We start from the raw sequence: 21,887 nt of genomic DNA on the forward strand, positions 1-21,887 counted from the left end.
CCTAGAAAAATAAGCCTGTCTAATGATATAAAAAGTATCAATTTCATAAAAGAATAGGATCTGTGAAAAATCTGAATACTTAAATAGATATTAGTTTTTCTCACTTGTCTGAAAATCGTCTTTAATGTATCATCATTTAAATTGAAAATTATTATAAATTTGAGTTGAGTAGGAATTGAACCGTTTCTGCGCATCTACAAATCGCCTGCCTAATCAGAAGGGTTGGAGCGAATTTCGGCATCTGAATTGACATTGACATTGTATTTGTATTTGTATTTAAATAATTAAGTCTTAATGAACTATGCTAAAAAGAAATGACCTAAAGTGACATGCGCGGAACTAATGACGAATTCGGACATGTCATTATAATCGTTGAAGCGACGGGTCATTTCTAATATCGGTTGTTGGGAGCGTAGTTACCCGACCAGGAGAAAATAACTGGCCAATAACTCGAGCATACTATTTTCTGGTATCATACCAAAACCTGGAATTAATTGATTATTAATACCTCATTGAGGAATTATGCAGGCATTGAAGAAACAATCTCCAATACCTGCTTAATACCTTAATGAGGTAAAATACTTTATTTTAGTATTGTTTATGTATTCCAGTGAGTTTTACAAATACCAAATCAATACCTTATTGAGTACCTTTTGAATTTTGTTATTGGAAGGTGGAAAATGTTTTGTTATTATTCAGGTATTATAATAACTCGTTTTATTATCAACTTGTTATTCGTAGTGCATGTCTCAGCTATTATTTGAGGTATTTTACCTCTTATACAAGGCTCCTCAATACCTTATTGTTGTGTTCAAGTATTGGGTTCAGTATACCTGAATTTGGTATTCTGAAGTTATTTTCTTCTGCTCGGGTAGTGTTATGCATTTCAGAGTGCAGCAGTGTTCGAGAACAAAGGACACGGGTTGGTGCGTACCCGATCAGGAGGAACTACCCGAGCAGAAGAAAGCTATAGCTGGCCAATAACCCGAGCATACTATTTTCTGGTATCATACCAAGACCTGGTATTAATTGATTATTAATACCCCATTCAGGTATAAGGCAGGTATTGAAGAAACATTTTTCAATACGTGCTTAATACCTCAATGATGAATAATACTTTATTTTAGTATTATTCATGTATTCCAGAAATTTTAAAAAATGCCAAATCAATACCTTATTGAATACCTCCATACTGTGAATTTTGATATTGGAAGGTTGAAAAGGTTTTGTTATCATTCAGGTATTATAATAACTCGTTTCATTATCAACTAGTTATTCGTAGTAAATACATGTCTCAGTTATTATTTCAGGTATTTTCCCTCTTATGCAAGGCTTCTTAATACCTTATTGAGGTGTTCAAGTATTGGGTACAATGTACCTGAATTTGCTATTCTGAAGTTATTTTCTTCTGCTCGGGTAGAGGTTAATTTGTGATAGAACATCGGGAACATCATATTCAGCCATAAGAAGCTTAGATAGGAAGGTAGCTTACGACGCGGGACTACGATCTTCCAGGGGTGGCGAAACACTTTACGCCCGAGTGGGTACACGGAAAAATAAAACAACCCGCAGAATAAGTTCTTTTAACTTAATTTTAGGTAATTTTGAGTTTTACGTCGCTTTCGCACTTATTAGTGTTGTCAAAAACAAAGAGAGAGAGATTCGACTCAGTCGAGACCTTCCTTGGAATAAGGTACTTTTGAGTTGTTTGAGGTATACTCAAAATTGGGTAGATTCAACTTAAATTTAGGCAAGGTTGAGTGTAAAAAACCTGTCAATGAGTTGTGGTTTTTGCCGTGGTTAAAGGGAAACTATCTTCAACACGGTTTACCTAATTTTACCTTATTCCAGGATACCCCGAGATTGAGTCAAAAGAGCTCAACTTTTGGTAGTTTTTCGTATCCGTGTAGAAAGCATAGGGTGAGGGGTCCATTAGTATGGATTTTTTCCCTTTTTGCAATGCACACCCTTACATTAAATTCCCATTAAATCACGTTCGTTTATGCAAATGGAATTGTAGTAAAACGATGTATTCAAATGTGTGTAGTGCGAGATACATGCGTTGCGCATCTAAATTTTTTGAAATGGTTCAAAATTTCGAGTGGGTAATTACCCACTCGATTATTTTCGAGTGGGTAGTACTACCCATACTACCCACGCTTTCCGCCGGCCCTGCGATCTTCTAAAGTGTGTAATCCTAATAATCGACAATGATCTTCGTATGGTTCACTGGATCGTTCCAAGGCAATTGATGTAACGCATATCGTATAAATCTGCGCTAGACAGCCTCCCTTCGTTGGCTTCAAGTTGTATGACCGACCGACCGACCAGATCAGGTTTGCAAATTCCAGCGGTGAAAATGGTAGCTTATAAATTAATAATAAAACCAAATTCAAAAGCAAGAATTCGTTGATACACTATACCATTTCTTGTATCAGACAACATATTGTCTGTTGCCTTAGTTTTGGAACAGCTTTCACTAAGAAATTTTCAAAATTACATTCAGTTTCAAGCGACTATCTCAAATCACCAGAATTAACACATATATGCAACAAGTTTTAAGCCCCTCCCGAAATAAAATCCTGGCTACGGGCCTGGATGCAACATAGAGTGCTCAGTATTGTACGCGGATAATGCTTTCGGGTATGAAGAATTCCTGAAAGTTTGGAACGCCCGACAACTTGAGGAACTACGCGGAACTGTTAACGAAAATGAAAAATTTATTGAAAACCAAAAAAACGTGGTTATTGGCGGCGGATGTTTATTTATTGTTTGTGTTGTGATTGTACTGTTGCCTTTTTTCCATTGCCCTATTTTTTTTTCTTTAATCTTCCTTTCTCTGCCTACCAGAAACTTAATGAGACGCAAAGCACAAATCTCCGAATAACATGGGGATCGCCAATGCCAATCGAGCCAATAAATTCTGATTCTTAATTCCTAGAGGTATTTTAGAAAAAAAAACAAGTTATTTACAGGAAAAGTCCAATGACTTTGTAACAATTAAGATTTAATAGTTTATTTGGAAAGATTTTTTTCTTCGAATATGATCTTCTACCACCATTCGAGAGATTATAGCCATAAACCAAACACTCTATAAAAAAGTAGTCATTATTTGCTTCCAGTCCTTCAGTCTTAATTTAGCAATTCACCACCATAGAAGCCCATTCATAACCCAACCGTGGGCACAAATGGTTAATAATCTCCTTCGACCGAATATTCAATCCGACAACTTCCGAGCTCAACTGTGTCAAAACGTAGCAGCAGCTGATTGAATAACTCCGCCAAATTCCCATACTGTCCGCGTTCTGTACATAGCTTCATCGTTGCACACTACTGCATCGTAGTTAGTCAATAAATTGTAGCACGTCCTCCGGGGAAGCACAGACGCTGTATGGCTTCTATAGAACTGTAGCGAAGCGAGATCCTACGCTCATAAAATGCCTCACGTTTAACGGCCAGAAGTTGTTTGGAGAATCAACCCAAACAAATGTCTGTCTCCCGGTGTTCTCACTTCCATCTCGTGTGTCAGTTTGATAGGGTGGCTCAAAATGTAACTTGATTTTCTCTTAATAGATGGATATTTTATGTGGCCACATTGAAGTTTGTGCTCTAAATCAATAGAAGTGTGAAAAGAGACAAAAAATTGTGTAAAAATAAGAGAAACTTTAAAAGGTGAGGAAATATTTGATCTATTAATAATAATTGAAAAAGACGACGAGTTTAAAAATCGTTCATATCACAGTCAAATCTGCAATGAATGTAGCAACGAAAGGAAAATAGAAAGTCTGGGATTTGGATTGTTAGATTTCCGTGATTGAACTTGAATATTAAGCAATTCAATTTGAATAACTGCAAAACTCCCACAAAGCTGCTGCATCGCTTTAGCGACGCTTGAAGTTCCCAGAACGTCCCGGAACCCGTCATAAATAGTGTACGTCCGCCCGCCAGGAGGTGGATAGATTTGAATTTTCCATGTCAAATTGAATGAACCAACAGACGGGGCTTTTGTCGCTGCACTAGGAGCTTTAGAAGCAACCGCCGAAGAAGAATATACCGTCGAACACTGTGGGAGGTGGAAGTGACCAACTATGCAATTTTTCACCCCCGCCCGCTTCCCATGTTGCCTCTCATATCGTCCACCTACGGCGAAACCGTCGCAATCCTGACACCATTCTCGTAGGAGCGCAGGAAAAGCGCTCATCGCTCTGTTTATCCAAACGAGCAGCTGGGCAAATCGAGCGATCCTTTCGTAGATAGAATGCTATTTAACTAAAATTCACTTTGCGAAAGCAGAGCAGCACACAGAGCGGAACGTAGGTATTATTTTTAGGTGGGTTTCGGATAACTGACCATGGTTGATGTGTCAGTCATTATCTTGGTTTTCGGAATTGGATTACGTGGTGTCAAATAAAAACAGAAAAGTTTGATTTAGCTGAAACTGTGCTAAAGTGAGCTTAACTGAAATATTTTTCACTAAGCGACCGTTGTAGTTTTTAAGACAATTTGGATCGAAAAGTGTGCCAATTCAAAAACATTCATCGAACATTGAATGGAAACAGAAAACTAGCTGAAGCTGGGATTTGGTACTCAGTAACTTGATTTTGTAGGTATAAATTCTGAAAACTGAATCTTGGAAACTAGCTCCTGAAAAAACAAAAAAAAGTGAAGAATGAATCCTGGCGCAAGAAGCAGGAATTTGCCAATTATAACCTGAATACATAGCCATTAAAAATGAAAAATCGAAAGTGGAGTCATCAAACAGAAAACTGGAAATTGGAATCAAGAATCTGGCAGCATTGAACTGAAATCTTTTTCAAGTGGATTTTTTTTACAAACCTCAAACCTTGGGACAGTGAACTGTAATTTTGAAAACCAAAACGGAATATTGAAAATGTAACTGGAAAATCGAAACCAGCAACTAGAGCTGGAGCTTACCATTACACTTTTTGGTGGTATCCAACGGTGACGAAATGGCGAGTTAAGCGAAAGTAATTAAGTGAAAAAATTGCCCCAGAAGGCACGATACGAACTTGCAACCCTCGAAACTCCAGCCCAATGTACAAAACTTTTTGTTATCTCTGGGATATGATGACGTCCCAGAAAGAACACATGATTAGCACATTAGCAACAGCGGTCGTACCCTGCTTCCAAACTGTTACACTTTTTCAAGGACGCTGGAGCAAAAAGCTTACCTCAACAAGAGCATTGGCTGATAGTTGTTGAGATTTCTAAATTAAAACTGAAACCCTACCTCGCCAGCAGCCCGTAAATTGTATCATTTTCCTCCGTTCCATACAATTACGCAAGAACCACAAAGTCAAAACTTAAATGGCAAAAGCAGAACACAATCTACTGCCACGCAGTAACCGAGCAAATGGGATGCACTTGCCATACCGGACGAAACCCTGAGTGAAAAGCTGCATTTATCTAGTGTTCATTTCCAACAGGCAACAATACCCTCTCTCACCATTCATTGTGGTCTAACCGTCGGTATCCTGCAGCTCCACCCGAGTGAGTTCGTCTCAGCACTATTAACTAAATGCCAGTGAATATCTCCATATTCAAACCAACCCCCGGTCCCGGTTGGATAGTTCCACATACGACGAGCCGGATTGCTGTGCACAGGTATCTAACGAATGCGAGAAGAACTATTTCCAGCTGGTAGAAAAGTTTCCATTTCTCCGGAAATTCACACTGTTTTATGCCGAGGTCCTATACACACAGGTACACCTATCTAACCGAGAGTTGAGTGAAGCTGTGTATCGATTTTTTTTTATTCTAGTGGTTTTTCACTGCCTCTACCACATCCGATCCGTTATCCTGCCTGCTGTTCGGGGCGAAATGCTTTCTGTAGATGGGAACTGGGCTGCTAGCAATTCATTATCACGGCTGTCAATGTGGTAGTTGTTGTTCTCGAAACCACACAATGGCGACGGGTATGATAATGAGGATACAACCGACAGAAACTATCAGTAGGAGGGCGGGTGCAGTTGATGGATCATCCTACAGATTTATGGGGTCTTTCTTGCTATTAAATAGTCCAGTTGACACTTTACACATTCAATCAAGTTATGCTATTGATTATAAAATTGAGTTTGATTGATTTAAATAGTATTCCGATCGAAAGGAAATCACAACATTATAACCGAATGTAATATTCGTAGCAAAAGTTGTTATTGTTAGAAGCAGTTAGAATAACAAACATATTATAGAATAAAACAATAAAACACTACTACTTTTTAGGTTCAACTGAGAAAGTCTAAAAGGCAGCCATCTTAATAAGAAACAATCAGCAGTATTTTCATGAAGATTGTGTAAAGGGTAGTGAAAAACTCTTTTTCCCGTTTTCAAAGATAATCTTTTTTTAGGATTTTTCAGTTGAATCTTAATATTACATATATAAGTTGTGAAATATCAGAAAATGCACTAAAAAGCTCATAAATCATTGAAAGAAAAAATATCTCCTGGCTGGAGTAGCTAAAAGTATAATGTTGAGACTCGGTATCAAAAACAAAAAAAAAACAGAATTTCGAATTCATTACAAAAACAACAGTAAAATCAAAACAGTAGGCTGATTTATCACCACACCATTGACGTTTAGATAAAGTGGTCTGCGATTTACATGTCTACGTTGCCGGCGCTAGCAAATGATAATAACGAGTGAAGAAGGAACATTAACAAAGAACGAGATATTAATGAGCACGGAGTCGAATCGATTGTCCCGAGAGGAATAAAAATACATAAATCATAACTTGTAGTTGATCTATTAGCATATACAGTGTTGAGGAGGGTTGTTTTCCTTTTTCACTTGTAGAATCTCAAGCAGTTACTTTATCCAAAGTTATTTTTCTCTCTATTTTCAGGTAAACATCACAGCATCCTTTGTTTCAACGAGCCAAATCCTTTAAAGACACATCACTCAGTTTGATCTTCACAACAGCTCGCGTGTTGAAGCGCTCGAGGAACGCGTTTCGTGTGGATGTCTACGTGCGTGGGTATGCTATTTTATCATTATTTTTGAGTCATAAAACCTGTTTTATCATAATACCAGACTTTATTTGATGGATACAAGAAATGCTGCTTAATTTTTTGTGGTCTATTTTGTTGATATGGTACACGGTACGTTAGATTGAAGGTGCCATTTTTATCGGTTAACAGTTCAAATTTCTTAAAAATAGAGGAATATTTATATGAAATATTTCAATATTAGGGAACAATCATTAACTAGGATTTCACTTCAAAATATATGGGGGGTCATTTGCATTTTAGCCTTTTTCGTCTAGAAAGGTTATGCAATCGGTCGGAACTTCGACCTGTTAACCGAGGCCCGCAGAGCCGAATCTCTTATACCATACGACTCAGTTCGTCGAGATCGGAAAAGTCTGTATGGTTGTTTTTTTAGAGAGCAAAAAAAAAATTCAAGAAAGCCCTGCGACGGGAAAAATGTACAAAAACCCATATGTCTCAGGGAACGGGTTTGGGCTGCCATCACCCGGCCCGCTAAAAACCACTGCTCTTGCCCAGGACCTGAATCCTCCCCGGCACTACCTTACGGCATTACTTCGCGGAGAGGTTTTTATTTGCATAGCACCCACTCCAATTCAACTACTTAGTAGTTCGTTCCTTCAGTAGGGTTACAGCCCCACTCCTCGGCACACCAGTTCTCCACCATCCCTACAGACTGTTAATTTTTGTATGGCAGTCGGAAAGCTGGCTGTGAGTCGAGACTTAGTGCTCCTCCCCTACGAAGACAATCTGGACGGCAAACTTCAGATTGTCTAACTCACCGAACCCTTGGGCTCCCCTATGCCATTCAGCACCACGACTCGGTTCCCTTATGCCTTCTCGTACAATTCAGCACCATTTACTCTTTGAGCTCCCGTCTTGTTCGTGAACTACTCGGTTTAGTTCCCGACGGTGGACCAAGCCTACTCCGACGGAGAATTCCCCGGCGAGAGAAGTTCTCCCGAAACCGATCTAGCCAACCAGGTGTCGAAGTCAGTTCGGCGATTCGAGTGGAGCAGGGCGTCCGGTTCGCTGGGGCCCCGACGACTTGCGACTGGTGGTGTCTCCCGAAACCGATCTAGCCAACCAGGTGTCGAAGTCAGTTCGGCGATTCCAGTGGAGCAGGGCGTCCGGTTCGCTGGGGCCCCGACGACTTGCGACTGGTGGTGTCTAGTCGCGGTCTACTCGGTCTAGTCTCCGGCGGTGGATCAGCGAGCCAGCAAGTAGGTACTGAGGTCTATCCGGCAATTCTGGGTGGAGCGTAGTTTCCGATTCACCAGCATCAGCTTATTCAGGAGCTCCCCGGTAGGGTGTCGAGGTCGGTCCGGCTATTCCGGTGAATCTTGGCTTCCGATTCACAGGCGCCCCGACGACCCAGACTCGGTGCTACGTCACGTACTACTCAACTGGTCCCCGGCGGTGGATCTAGCCTACACAGTCGGAGAGCTCCCCGACGGCAGAATTTCTCTCGAAACCCGATTTGTGGCTTCTTGTTGGTCACTTCGCCACTTCTTCTGCAGCTCGAAGAGTATGCTCGTAACCACTCTGTTGACGGCGTCCCAGGTATGCTCGTCGTGGCACATCTCTTGGACGATATTGTCAACTGTCACACCAGGTATACCACTACGAGCTTCTTCGAACTTAGCGCATTCGAAGACCACGTGTTCCGGTGTCTCCTACACGGTCGCACACTTCGGTCAAAGAGGTGACGAAGCATGTCCAAACCGATGCAAGTACTTCGGGAAGCATCCGTGCTCGGACAAAAAATGCGTCAAATGGAAGTTCACCTCTCTATGCTTCCTATGCACCCAAGCCGACACATTTGGGATGAGTCGGTGGGTCCACCTTCCTTTCTTCGTGTTGTCCCACTCCCGCTGCCATTTAGCCAACGAGTACGCTCGGTCCAGTCTCCTTGCGTTACGTGCATTTCTCCGCTGGTAGCATTCCACGTCCTTCGCCAGAGTGATGCAGATGGGGATCATCCCGGCGATAACGTATAGTGCCTCCGACGATATTGTTCTGTAGGCACTCACGACTCATACGGCCATAAGCTGGTATGTCCTGTTCACCTCTGCACGGTTCCGCTTGGTTTTCAGCACAGCACTCCAGGCAGGAACCCTATATCGGAGTATCGATGACGAAACAGTAGATAGCAGACGCATCGTACTGCTTCTCAGGCCGCCTACGTTTGGCATGATTCTCGCTATTGCGTTCGTTGCCTTCGCCGATTTTTCGCATGCATAGTCGACGTGGTTGTTGAAGTTCAACCGGTCGTCGATTATCACTCCCAATTGCTTCAGTGCACACTTCGATGCAATCACGTGCCCTCCGACGTCGATCTGCATCCGCTGAATCGCTTTGCAGTTGCTGACCAACAACACCTCCGTCTTTTGGTGAGCTATTTGCAGCTTGACCCCGTTCATCGAGCTCTCGATCGCGTCTATTGTTTCCGTCACCGGCACCTCCACTTCTTCAAGTGTATCACCCATCACCGTTAGTTACGCGGCATCTACGAAACCCACGATTTTCAGTTTCCTGGGCAACCGCAGAGCTAGGACTCTATCGTACATCACGTTCCAAAGAGTTGGACCGAGAATGGAGCCCTGAGGAACGCCCGGTGTGACTCGCATTGACTTCTGCCCTTCGCTCGTCTCGTACAGCAGCACTCTGCTCTGGAAGTAGCGCTTCAGGATCTGGCATAGATAGTCGGGAACCCTCCTTCTGTGCAGCTCTGCAGTGATGGCTTCCCAGCTGGCGCTGTTAACTGTATTCTTTACATCTATCGTGACCACAGCGCAGTATCGATCTTCTTTACGCTTCTGTTTAGATGCCTTCTCGGCACTCTCGAGCACTGTCCGAATTGCATCCACCGTCGATGCTCATTTGCGGAAACTGAACTGCATCTTGGACAGTCCACGCTGGCCTTCCATGAATTTCGTCAATCTGTTAAGAACGGTCCTTTTCAGGAGTTTTCCGAGTGTATCCAGCAGGCATATGAGCCTATACGAGGCCGGATCGCCCGGTGGCTTCCCTGGCTTCGGCAGCAGCACCAGCTTCTGGACCTTCCACATTTCGGGGAAGGTCCAGAAGCTGGTTCGAGTTGCCTTCATTTAGACACTTCTGCAGCACCATCCTGAATATGTCCGGATATGCCAGGACCGCAGCTTTCAGCACCACGTTTGGTATTCCATCCGGACCGGGGGCTTTCTTTGAATTTTAGGTGCTTGCAGCTCGTCATTAGTCACTTGCCGATCGTCCGTGTTTGCTCCTTCTTCTTCGCCGTACGGTGTTGATGGCCAGACAGTTGGATCGTGCTTCGGGAAAAGACCCTCGACGATTGTCTTCAGCTTAATGGGGCACATTTCGGCAGGCGTCGTCGAGCCCTTCATTTTCGCCATCATGTGTATCGACGTGTATCGACACGTCGCCCCAGGGATTGGCGTCTACTGCTCGGTACAGCTTCTTGTGGCAATAAGACTTGCTAAGTCTGATCTCCCGTTTTAAAGCAGCCCTAGCTTCCCGAAACGCTGCCTTGTGCTCTTCTCTATCTGGTTCCGATATCGCTCTCTGAGCCCGCCTTCTGGCTCTGAGACAAGCAACGCTTAGCATGCTAAGCGTATCATTCCACCAATAAGCTGGACGCCGTTGGTTGCGTGGTTCCAGCTTTTGCGGCATTGTGGCGTCACAAGCCGCCACAATCCTTTTTGTTAGGTCAGCCGCATCCACGTTCTCGATCCCGCCGTTCGGATGAAGTGCCTCAACGAAGAGGTCTTTGTTGAAGGCTTTCGTCTTCCACTTTCGTTCGCCGGTCATCCTTCTCCGTACTGCAGCGGCGTTCCGTTGGCCGATATGGTAGCGAATCGCCTGGTGATCACTATGCGTATACGTTTCGCATACTCTCCAATCCATGTCCGCCATCAATGAAGGACTACAGAATGTGACGTCGATGATAGATTCTCTCCCGTCTCTTCGAAATGTGCTAACAGAATCTTCATTGCACAATCGTACGTCTAACTTCGCTAGAGCTTCCTGCTGGATACACCCTCTTGTGTTGGTTACTCTACTGCCCCATTCCACAGCCCAGGCTGTGAAGTCACCACCAATGAGTACCGGCTTCCCACCGATCAACTGCTCGGTTAACTGCTCCAGCATTAGCCTGAACTGCTCTTTTGTTCACCTTGGAGGAGCGTAATAGCTACACACGAAGACTCCGTTGATTTTGGCAATAATGAAACCCTCATATGGGCGTACTACCACTTCTTGAACGGGGAACCTGCCCATAACTTGTACCACAACCGTTTCTGATCTATCAGCCACCCAGTTACCGTTGTCAAGGGGGACTTGATAAGGCTCTGCGATCAAAACGACATCGCACATAGATTCTGTCGTAGACTGCCACAATAGTTGCTGTGCGGTGTCACGGTGATTCAGGTTTATCTGGGTTACCTCCATTACCGTTGACCTGCATTGCGTCGCTTTGTTGTAGGCAGGGCATTTAGAGCCACCCATCTGATGGTCGTTTCCGTCCGTTGGGGTGCAAAGCAAGCACTTGGGCCTCTGCGTGCAGTCTCTCAAAAGATGGCTCGTCTTCCCGCATTTCCAGCATCCCGGATCTATCTGGGTCTTTGCAAGCCCCTGCTAAATGTGCAAAACCCAAACACTTGAAGCATTTCTCCGCTTGTTTATTTACTCCTGGTGCGGCTCGTCCAGCCAACCGTAACTTTGCCTACCTCCCGTGCCTTCTTGGCAGCGGCTACCGGTAAACGAATCATCGCTGTCTGAGTTCCTCCGTATTCCTATCTTAACCGGATCATCATGTGCATCTCGTCCAGGTTACATTGCTGCTTTAGTGCACCTCTCAGATCGTTTTCCGTCATGATTTCATCAAAGTCCTTGCACACAATCACCATCTTCGGATTTAAGGTTGTAACTTCTGCCTTTTCACCCATCAATTTGGCTATAGTCTCCTGCAAGGTCGAGCTACTAGTCGTGGGAACCTTCTTCAAGTCTAAGAGCATCTAATCTTTTTGGGTACGCCTTATCACGTTTTCCATCAAATCCAGCAGATCCGGATCCTCTCTGACCTTCTTGAGAAGTGCTGCATAGTGACTGCTGCATCGTCGCGTCATTGGCTTTGACAAGCAGGGCTTTTCCCTTTGGTGCCCTCTGACGATCCAGAGGTTTGTCTTTCCTCTACTTTTCTCTCTTCCTTCCGATTTTGCTTTCTCCTGGGTGAGTAGCTTCCTTCTCTTCGGCAGTAGGAGCGTCATAGCGCGTCTGCTTCTTGGGCCCACCCGGTCTTCTGGTTCCTGGCGAGGGTCTTTGAAACGGAAACTGGCGTGTTCTACACTTCAACCAGGTTTTTCCTTCCATTGCTTCTGGGGGAGCCAGGAAGGCAGTAGACTTAGTCGACGTCAATGCTCGCTCAGCTCAATCCTTAGCGCTACTCGTTCACGGCAGACAGTAGCGCCTTTTGGAGTTTGAGAGTCAATGTCCTTATAGACATTGTTTATCTCGTCCACAAACTTGTGAAGCTCCTCCATCAATCACTGCGCTGTCATTACTTTCGGCTTCTGTGGAGTATCGCTCGCCCCGCTCTGCTCTGGCTGCTGTTGTTGTTGCTACTGCGGTTATTGCTCCTGCTTACTCTCCTCCTGTTTTTGCTGAATAACTTCAGCTGTTGCTGGTGGTAATAACCTCACCAAACCACCTCTCACAAACGGATTCGTCGCGCCTACTCTACATGTTAGGGTTTCTTGCTCTTTCTCCATTTTATTGGTTCCCAACTCCGGGCCGCTATCTCCACTCGTTGTACGTAATCGCCTCTTGTGATCCCATGGTTATCTAAGCAAGCAGAGAGGTCATGCTAGGGTTGACACTATCCTTCATGGGAAGAAGTGTTCAGAGCCGGAGCGGCGTAAAATCGGGAATGGTCCATCCGAACCTAGTACCACTAGTAACTAAATGGAGACTAGTTTTGAACGTACCCTGAGACCTGCTAAGGTTTTGTGAGGACGGAGGCAGCCGTGCTTTTAGCCTGCTGGCCATTTCAAGTCGGTGTCATTCTTCCTTACTCAGTGCGTAGAACAACACGCCTGTCAGTCCACAGTCGCCGTCAAATTCATGATCCGTGTCCTATCCGTTAACGTTCGCCATGACCAGTATGCCGTTAGCGGGGTGTTGCTGGCATCGATCCAGATGTGCCGGTCGGCACTCCGGCTGGGCTAGGGTGCTTTTACTACTAAGATCTTCGATTGCTAGAATTGTAGGATCTTAATAGAAGCGGCAGAGTCTCGCTTCGTCGGAGTCAGGAGCGGATCCAGAAAAAAATTTCAGGAGGGGTCCAAAAATTTTATTTTGGAATGAACGTTGTACAATACGTTATGCGTCAAAACCTCATTTAATGAAAATCAGTTTTAGTGATCAAATTTGGTTTGAAATGATTTTAAATTTGAAACTAATATAAAATTGAAACTAATTAAAAATTTCTCAACAAGTTGAAAATTTTCGGAGGGGGTCCGGACCACCAAGACCCTCCCCCTGGATCCGCCACTGGTCGGAGTTGCTTTTCCAACTCTCTGTGGGTCCAAGGGATGCAATAATACTTGGATTTGCGGTCTAGAACACTAATAACCAATCAAAGCAGCTTTGACTACATTGGGCCACAGGAACTACCGTGATTTGTCCAATCTATGAGCCTCGATTACAGCTTGACTATTAGGGCAGACATTTTTAACTTTACCGAATAAGCCCTGTTGAAGGGCCGATTGTACTCCGCACAATTTCTGCTGCGATTACAGTACAGTATCTACCTAGCGAGTGAGACTGCTCGAATCTCATTTTACGACAGTAGATACTAGTACCCACGCCCCTCCGAGAGCCGTCACACAGTGTCGCCTAGCCGGACAAAACCTCAAAATTTTATTTTTGATTTTTCATAATTTAACATTTTTTTCTGTTTCTTAACAGGTTGAATAGAGTCTTCACGAAATATTAAGTCCCGAGGACGATAGTTCGATTTTTTACATGACTTCAAAGCTGAAATATAAATTCTGAGGAAAACTATTTTCAAATCTAAGTTATTCAAATGCATATATCTTTTTAGTTAAGATTCCGATTGAGGTCAAACTGATTTCATGTGAAAGGTTATTCGCTGGACTTATAGCTGCCATTCAATTTAGTCGATACATGCCTTTCTTCTCGCTCAGACATGAAAAACAAATAATAAATCGAGCAATAGTTTAAAGTTATAATGTTCAAAGTGTCTGTACTTTTTTTTTAAACGGTTCGGAAAGATCGCTTGTTGTTCACGATACTCGAAAATTAGTGTACTTTCCGAAAATGAATATCTTGTTTTGCCCCTTTCTGCCCCGAGGTATGAAAAAAGGTTATTTTTCATGATACGTCTGAAGGAGACGCATGGTAGCCTTTGACTACCCAGGGTTCGCAATATAATTTATAGATGTGTCTTATCATTATCAACAATTGAAAAAATGTGTGTTCTGCTAAAAAATTCACCGCACCAAATTTTTTGAAAGTGAATTTTTGGAAATAGTGCATTTTATATTTGTAAATGTTGAATTTTCGAACCACCCTAAGTGCCAAAATTTTGAGGAAATAAAAAACAAAAAATAAACATCAAATATGAATTCAGCGTCACAAAATTACCCTAATGTAAAGTTTTCATCAAATTCGGGCCACTTTCGAGGTTTTGTCCGACTTTTGTATGGAAGGTGATCACTGTGCGTCAGTGTAAGAGACCAATTCTATTTTTGACGTGTATACTATATATTTAACGACCACCGCTGGGTTTATATAAAAACAATTGAAAAAAGAATTACGAGATATGAAATTTAGTAGCCAAAAAAAGTTTAAAGTTTAAAATTCAATTTTTACCTACAAAAACGATTTTTTTAAAAAAATTACGACTATGTGCCACAAGGCAGTGAAGCAATTTTTAGCTTCTGAACTAAGCAAGATGACAAACCAGACTATCTTTAAAGTTATAATCGTTTCTATTAAAATTTAAAATAATGTTCGAAAATATTCGGAGGCGCAAAAGCTATAGCCTCCTTAGCCTGCAGCCAACACGTGAGGGACTCAAACATAATGCTCCTAGTTAACACTGCAGCAACGTCAGAAAAGTTGTCAATCTGTCGGGAAAACATTGCCACGATTACTGCGAAAGCAATGCACGGTTGTTAGACAGATTTTTCCAAGCGGGCTTGACGGAGCATTCTGCACGAGCCTTAAGGCTGTCAAATCTTATATCATCGTTACCCCTCCTCCTCTCTGCAATTTCCCAAATTGTTTCCCATGGATCCTTCATGTGGCTATATGTACCTATCTCGTAAACTCGTATCGCATTCCTGCCTTGTGTGAACGGGAAAATCCACTCAGAGCATCACAGGACTCACCTTCGTTCATCGGGCGGCAGCAGCAGCAGCAGCCCTCAATTTCTCCATCACTCTTCCGGGCAAAAAATATGGCAATAAAACAAGTGTGCTTTACTTTCTCCGGTGATTCTGCCGTTATCCCATCTGTTTCGCCTGTGATGCTGTGCAAGGATGTGTCGATGCGGCGCATGGCTTTGTCAATTTTTTTCTACTAGTACTACTACTAGACTAGGTATTTGTTCCTGATGTGTGCTCTAGATTTACTCGTATTCGTTCCATCATTAAACTTGACAACAAAAGAGGGCCTGGGTTGAGCTTGTCCTTGGGAAGCTAAAAGAAAAAAAAAATGAGAGACAAAAGCGGAGGAACAAATATGATTAGATAACAGCTTGTAGTGAGTGCACACGTCGTTAGTACTTGAGGCGGGAAGCTTACTTTTTATGGCGATTCAATTGTCCTTTAGCTACCCGGATGTTTTTCACACAAGTTGAAGCTTTTCGAGCGGAGACAATCGTGTTGTGATGAATAGTCTTGTAATTGTAACATGTTTTAGGGTGGTAGTTCATCCTACAGTTACTAGGTGGGTAAAGGAGTGGTCGTTGCAAAGAGGTGAATGTTCTGATTTTTACGTTGGTGATTTATCTAATTGGTACATATTAACGTTTGTTGGAAGGACTACTCTTTGTCATTGATAAATAACTGAGGTGTAGTATCATTTGGATGGCTATAGCACGGCTACACTTCTTCAGATTAACAGCACAACGAACGAGAACGACCGGATTTTAGATCTATGCTTCGTTAATGCCAGAGATCAATCGCCGCATATTTCCACCGCCCTCGCCCCGCTAGTAAAGTATGTTCGCCACCATCCGCCTCTTCATCTTACACTCCAGGACGTACCGCCTATGAAGTTTTCGAGCCACGCGCCCACCGTGTGTTACAATTATAAGCGGGCCGACTATAGCAGCATTTTGAATATTTTACAAAGTATTAACTGGGATTCTGTGCTAAGTAAGGATGATGTGAACTCCGCCGCTGAAACGTTCTGCCATATAATGAGCTACCTTATCGATCGTCATGTCCCAAAGTGTAATCAACGAAGTGATCAATCCCCCTGGCAGACAGCCGAGCTACGTCAGCAAAAAATTGAGAAAAGAGCAGCATTACGAAAGTTTACCAAACGCCGTACCTTGTCACTGAGAGCTTGTTATGTAAGGCTCAATAACGATTTTAAAAAACTGAACAGTTTTTGTTTTTCAAACTATCAACGAAAAATGCAACGTAAGCTTAAGTCGGATCCTAAATCGTTTTGGAGATACGTCAATGACCAGCGGAAAGAAACCGGCTTGCCTTCTGCAATGTTTTTGAATGGCGAAGCTGGTCATGATTCACAAGCCATATGCAAATTGTTCGCCTCTAAATTTGCGAGTGTGTTCGTCAGTGAGACATTGTCCTCGCAGCAGATTGACGTTGCAGCTAGCGGCGTGGCCCAACTCGAACGGTCAGTGAATGAGATTCGTGTAGAGCACTCGGATATTGTATCAGCAGCATCCAAGCTTAAAGCATCGTCATCTCCCGGGCCAGATGGTGTCCCTGCTGTGTTTTTGAAAAAGTGTATATCCGGTTTGGTGGAACCACTCTGTCAACTATTCAAAATGTCACTGACAACCGCGATTTTTCCTCAATTGTGGAAAGCAGCTTTCATCTTTCCTGTCCACAAAAAAGGTGATAAGAGGAACATTGACAATTATAGAGGAATTTCTGCGCTCTGTGCCATTTCCAAGCTCTTTGAGTTAGTCGTGGTGGAGTCAGTGTTTTTTCACTGTAAGGAATATATTTCTAAAGACCAACATGGATTCATGCCGAATCGATCGACGTCGACGAATCTACTATCTCTAACCTCTTTTGTGTCCGAAGGGTTCGATGCGAGTCAACAAACTGATGTTATATATACTGACTTATCTGCAGCTTTTGACAAAATCAATCACGATATCGCAATCGCTAAATTGGAAAAACTTGGCTTCAGTGGATCACTCCTGCGATGGTTCCAATCCTATCTCGTTGGCCGTCAACTCAGTGTGAACATAGGTGATGCATACTCCAAACTATTCTCCGCAACGTCTGGAATTCCGCAAGGAAGTCATCTCGGACCTTTGATATTCACTCTCTATTTCAACGATGTAAACTATCAGCTGAAAGGGCCACGGTTGTCGTATGCAGATGACCTGAAAATTTTCAACAGAATTAAGAGCCGAACGGACGCACTTTATTTGCAGCAGCAATTTGACACTTTCAGCAGATGGTGTGAAAACAACCGAATGAATCTGAATCCGGCGAAATGTTCTGTGATATCGTTCTCCAGAAAAAAGGATCCCATTGAGTTTGAATATAACTTGTCTGGAGCTCTTGTTTCCCGGGTGAGCTGCGTTAAGGATCTTGGAGTGCTGTTAGATTCGAAGCTTACATTTAAGAATCACATTTCGTATGTTGTTGGTAAAGCATCGCGAAGCCTGGGCTTCATCTTCCGTACGGCTAAATCCTTCACAGACATTTATTGTCTCAAAAGCCTCTACTGCTCTTTAGTGCGCTCTACGCTGGAGTATTGTTCGTCAGTCTGGAACCCGAATTACATGAACAGCAGCGATCGAATTGAAGGCGTTCAACGAAAATTTATACGGTATGCTCTTCGACGCCTGCCTTGGCGCGATCTTTTTCGTCTACCAAGCTACGAGAGTCGGTGTCAACTCATCCAGCTCGATACCCTTCAGCGCCGTAGAGAAACTGCAAGAGCCTTATTCATCTCTGATCTTCTGTCAGGACGCATCGATTCTCCAGATTTATTAGAGCGAGTCAACATCCAAGCAAGGTCCAGAACGTTACGCGGAAACGTTCTTCTGAGAGTGCCGTTTCGACGAACTATTCAAACAGCTAATGCCGCTATCACGGGACTACAACGCCTCTTCAATCGTGTGTCGCACCTGTTCGACTTTCATTTGTCTCGGATAACTTTAAGAAAGCAATTCCTGCAGTTTTTTAAATGTAATTAATTTAAGTTTCCATCATTGGGGCCGAGTGCGGCCTGTTGATGCGTGCGATAAATAAATAAATAAATAAATAAATAAATTTGTTTGTCATTAATAGTCTTTATAGTAATAGAATAGTCGAAGTTGCAAAAAAAACATTTTTTTTGGTTTTTTCGTGATTTTCAAAGTAGGGGAACATGGGGAGACGACCAGGTTTTCAATCAAACCCACGTAAATCTCTAAAAGAGTTTTCAATCCCCCAAAACTCATTAAAACGTAATGTACAGCAATGTAATGCGTATTCATGATTTTTTGCAAAATTTTTAGTTTACGTTTTTAAAAGTTATAAAACTTTTTAATAAAAGTTTTTCTGAGATCGTTTTTTTGGTCAAGTCTGCCCACTGCGGGGAGACTTGACCAAGGCCTCGGGAGACTTGACCAAGAGAATTGTGAAAGATCAGAACAAAAAATAAGTGTTTTTACTGTACTATTTACATTGCATGTTTACACAGCACGAAATCAGCGATATAACTGCTAATTTTGTTTACTAGTACCACAGAAAACAGACATATAAGCTGGAACAACGTTTCCCGAAAAACCTGTGTGAACATTTAAATGAAAATACGTTGAAAATCACCATCGCATGCAGGGTCGCGTGAATCACCATTGTATACAAGTTTGCACACAACACAAGGCACGTATATTGATTGCTGACTGATCGTAGCGCCAACCTGTGGCAAATTGCTACCTGCTGTTGTGATTTCAAAGCGACAGTTTTATTTCTTACACAAGTTGAAAACTTAACTTGTATATCAGTTCTCAGTGCTAATACTATAAAGATATAGAGTGGTGCTTGAGGTGGGATTTTTTATGATGTGATGTGGTATTACAGAAGAGTAAATATCAGAAATTTTGTATCTTTCTTCAGCTTATTGCCACTTGGTCAAGTCTCCCCATAAAATATTGGTCAAGTCTCCCCAGCATTAGCTCTTGCGTTCAATGTCGTGCAATTTTTAATAACAACTATTCCAATATCCTAGTTCATGTAAAATCATTTTACTACTTAATAAGGAATTACATGACATAGCAGTACTTAAAAAAAAATTATTGCTCGAGGAGTTTCAAAGTTTGACAAAAAATTACACAATTTAACGCAAATTTATTAATAACGAAATATTTTCCATGAGGAAAGGATTTTTCATTCTAAACTTTCAACATTACCCGAAGGGATCGAAACAAGTATAAAAATATGTTTTTTAAATTTTTAAATATAACACGTTATTGTCAATTATAGAATTTCGCGCTTGGTCAAGTATCCCCATGTTCCCCTACTTAGCAATTTTTATTCTCGTTTCGCTCATTCGTCCGTTTAGTACTGTTGGTTAGAAAGCACTTTTTGTTAATTTATATCACCAACGAACCAACCAAAACGAACGAATAAATAGCTGCATAACTGGCTCGAGGAACGGTAAGATACACTCATAGCCGTAAGCTCAAACGCGTACTAACTATTTTTAAACCGGACTAACTTTTAAACCGGCCTAAACTATTTGGTAAGCTTTAACCAAACGAAGCTGTCATTTATATGGCTGCGTTCTGATCTGCAATACACGACAATGTAAAAAAAACAACAAATTCATGTTAAAGAAAATGAGTGAATTAGACAACATGGAGAATTGTTTTTCATTCCGATATTTTCTTGCAGTAAAATAGCTTTTCTTCGTCATATGTCTCGTTCCATAGCGTGTGAGAACAATTTTGTCAACATGTAACCGATATGTTTCTGAACTTAGAGCTTTAATTTGGTGGATAGTTTATAGTTGGCCGATGATGTACAGCATTTTGTAGTGACATAATATTCAATGTGCAAAAGAAAATAAGTTTGAGGTGGTTGAACCATGGTTTGTAACTGGTGCCGTGATAGTTATTTTAAACTTTGATTAAAAATTGGTTGAAATATTTCAATTTGAATTCAAAATGAACTGTGAATGCCATTCTAATTGAACACGATACCTGTCGACACAGGGGGAGGATATTTATATTCGTTTCAAGCGAATTTTCACAAGATAGGAATAAATATCAATTATAAATAAAGGTTTGATCATACTCTGCGAATTAAAATTGTACGCGTTTTTTCAGCGAAGCTTAAATAAAAAGTAAACAAAGGTCAAACAAAAAATTAAACTTTGACAGAATGATCATTTTAAATTCCCAAGTGTTATATTTCATATTTTTGTTTGCACTGTGATAGACAGAGAATATAGATATATTTCTGCAATGCATCAATGCAGATTGGAATGATTTCATTTGCTAACAAAGTTTCTACGATTTTATAAATAAAACAATAAGTACATTAAAACAGAAATGAAAGTTTTAAGCATCCTAGTAATATATTTTTACGAACAAATATATTGATCACCGTTGCGTTCGCAATCAATTTTAAAATACTTTTATTTGGGCCTTTCGAATGCCGGGATAGTTTTTTATTAGACTATTGTCACTGTGCTTACTTAGTCGTAGCGGATTTGCTACATTGTGTAAGGCAATGGCTGTGTCTACAGCGGCTACCCACCGCTCCCGGTGGATTCCCATCAGTTCCTTTTTCTTTTTTCCTTTTTTATTTCGACTTTCGAATGCAGGGTAAATATAGTTCGACGGTGCTTGTCTTTCCTACCTGATAAAACTGCCTTTTTTATTGCCATCTTTATTGCGAGCAAAGAGAGCCATATTTATCCAGAAGAAAGTCGCAGAGATTGTTGAAAATAACGAATTATGCGCAAAAGAAGCATGGCAAATTTTTGTCTTCTTCCGGTAACATGATGCTGTCATTTGCATTACTGCGTTCTGATCCGCAATACACGGCAATGTTAACCCATTATATCCTAGCGCATGAAATTTCATACGCAGAACTATCCATCGTTTAACGCGTATTTACTGCATAGTTTTGGCAACTAACTGCTTTATTATTGCACTAATGGGATTATTACACCTCATATTTCATTGTGAAACAAGACAATTGCCATTTTTTTATAATTTTGTTTACATTTTTGAACCGTGTATAGTTGGGGCAAAGGGCGGCTGAAAAGTAAGCAATACATTTAATTGAATTTTATTGTTGGAATTCGTGCTAATAATTCCATTATGTGACAAAACGTTCCTACAGGTGTAAAAAAAGTGTCCGAAAAAAATCCGAAGAAATATGTCAAACAACTTAAAATTTGTTATTTTGATTTAAGCGTACGAAATTTTTTGCACGAGATATTTTCATTCTCAAAACCATTCGAAGCGATGATTTTGTTTTTCCCATAATTTTTGATATATTTTTTGGTGGAATTGATGATATCACTGCATTTGGCTCACTTTTTGAAACCCCTGGGTTATAATAGGTTAAAAACCGTACAATGTGGTTAATTGAAAATTCACTGTTTATGCCATTTGATAGTCTGATGTATTTATATTTTTA

The 21,887-nt window shown here is 41.7% G+C and overlaps 1 protein-coding gene across 6 annotated transcripts in view; it reads left to right on the forward strand.

The window, feature by feature from the left end:
• LOC131694211 (5-hydroxytryptamine receptor-like) overlaps positions 1 to 21,887 on the forward strand; it is a 572,517-nt gene that overhangs the window by 265,460 nt on the left and 285,170 nt on the right. For 5 of the 6 annotated variants that reach the window (XM_058982716.1, XM_058982714.1, XM_058982718.1 and 2 more), the window contains exon 3: positions 6,864 to 6,995. The exons of the other annotated variant lie outside the window; for it this stretch is intronic. The gene's annotated coding sequence lies outside the window, so the exon portion shown is untranslated. The remainder of the gene's footprint in view (positions 1 to 6,863; positions 6,996 to 21,887) is intronic. 6 annotated transcript variants of the gene reach the window in all.

Source organism: Topomyia yanbarensis, chromosome 3 (assembly GCF_030247195.1).
Source record: "Topomyia yanbarensis strain Yona2022 chromosome 3, ASM3024719v1, whole genome shotgun sequence".
Lineage (NCBI taxonomy): Eukaryota > Metazoa > Arthropoda > Insecta > Diptera > Culicidae > Topomyia > Topomyia yanbarensis.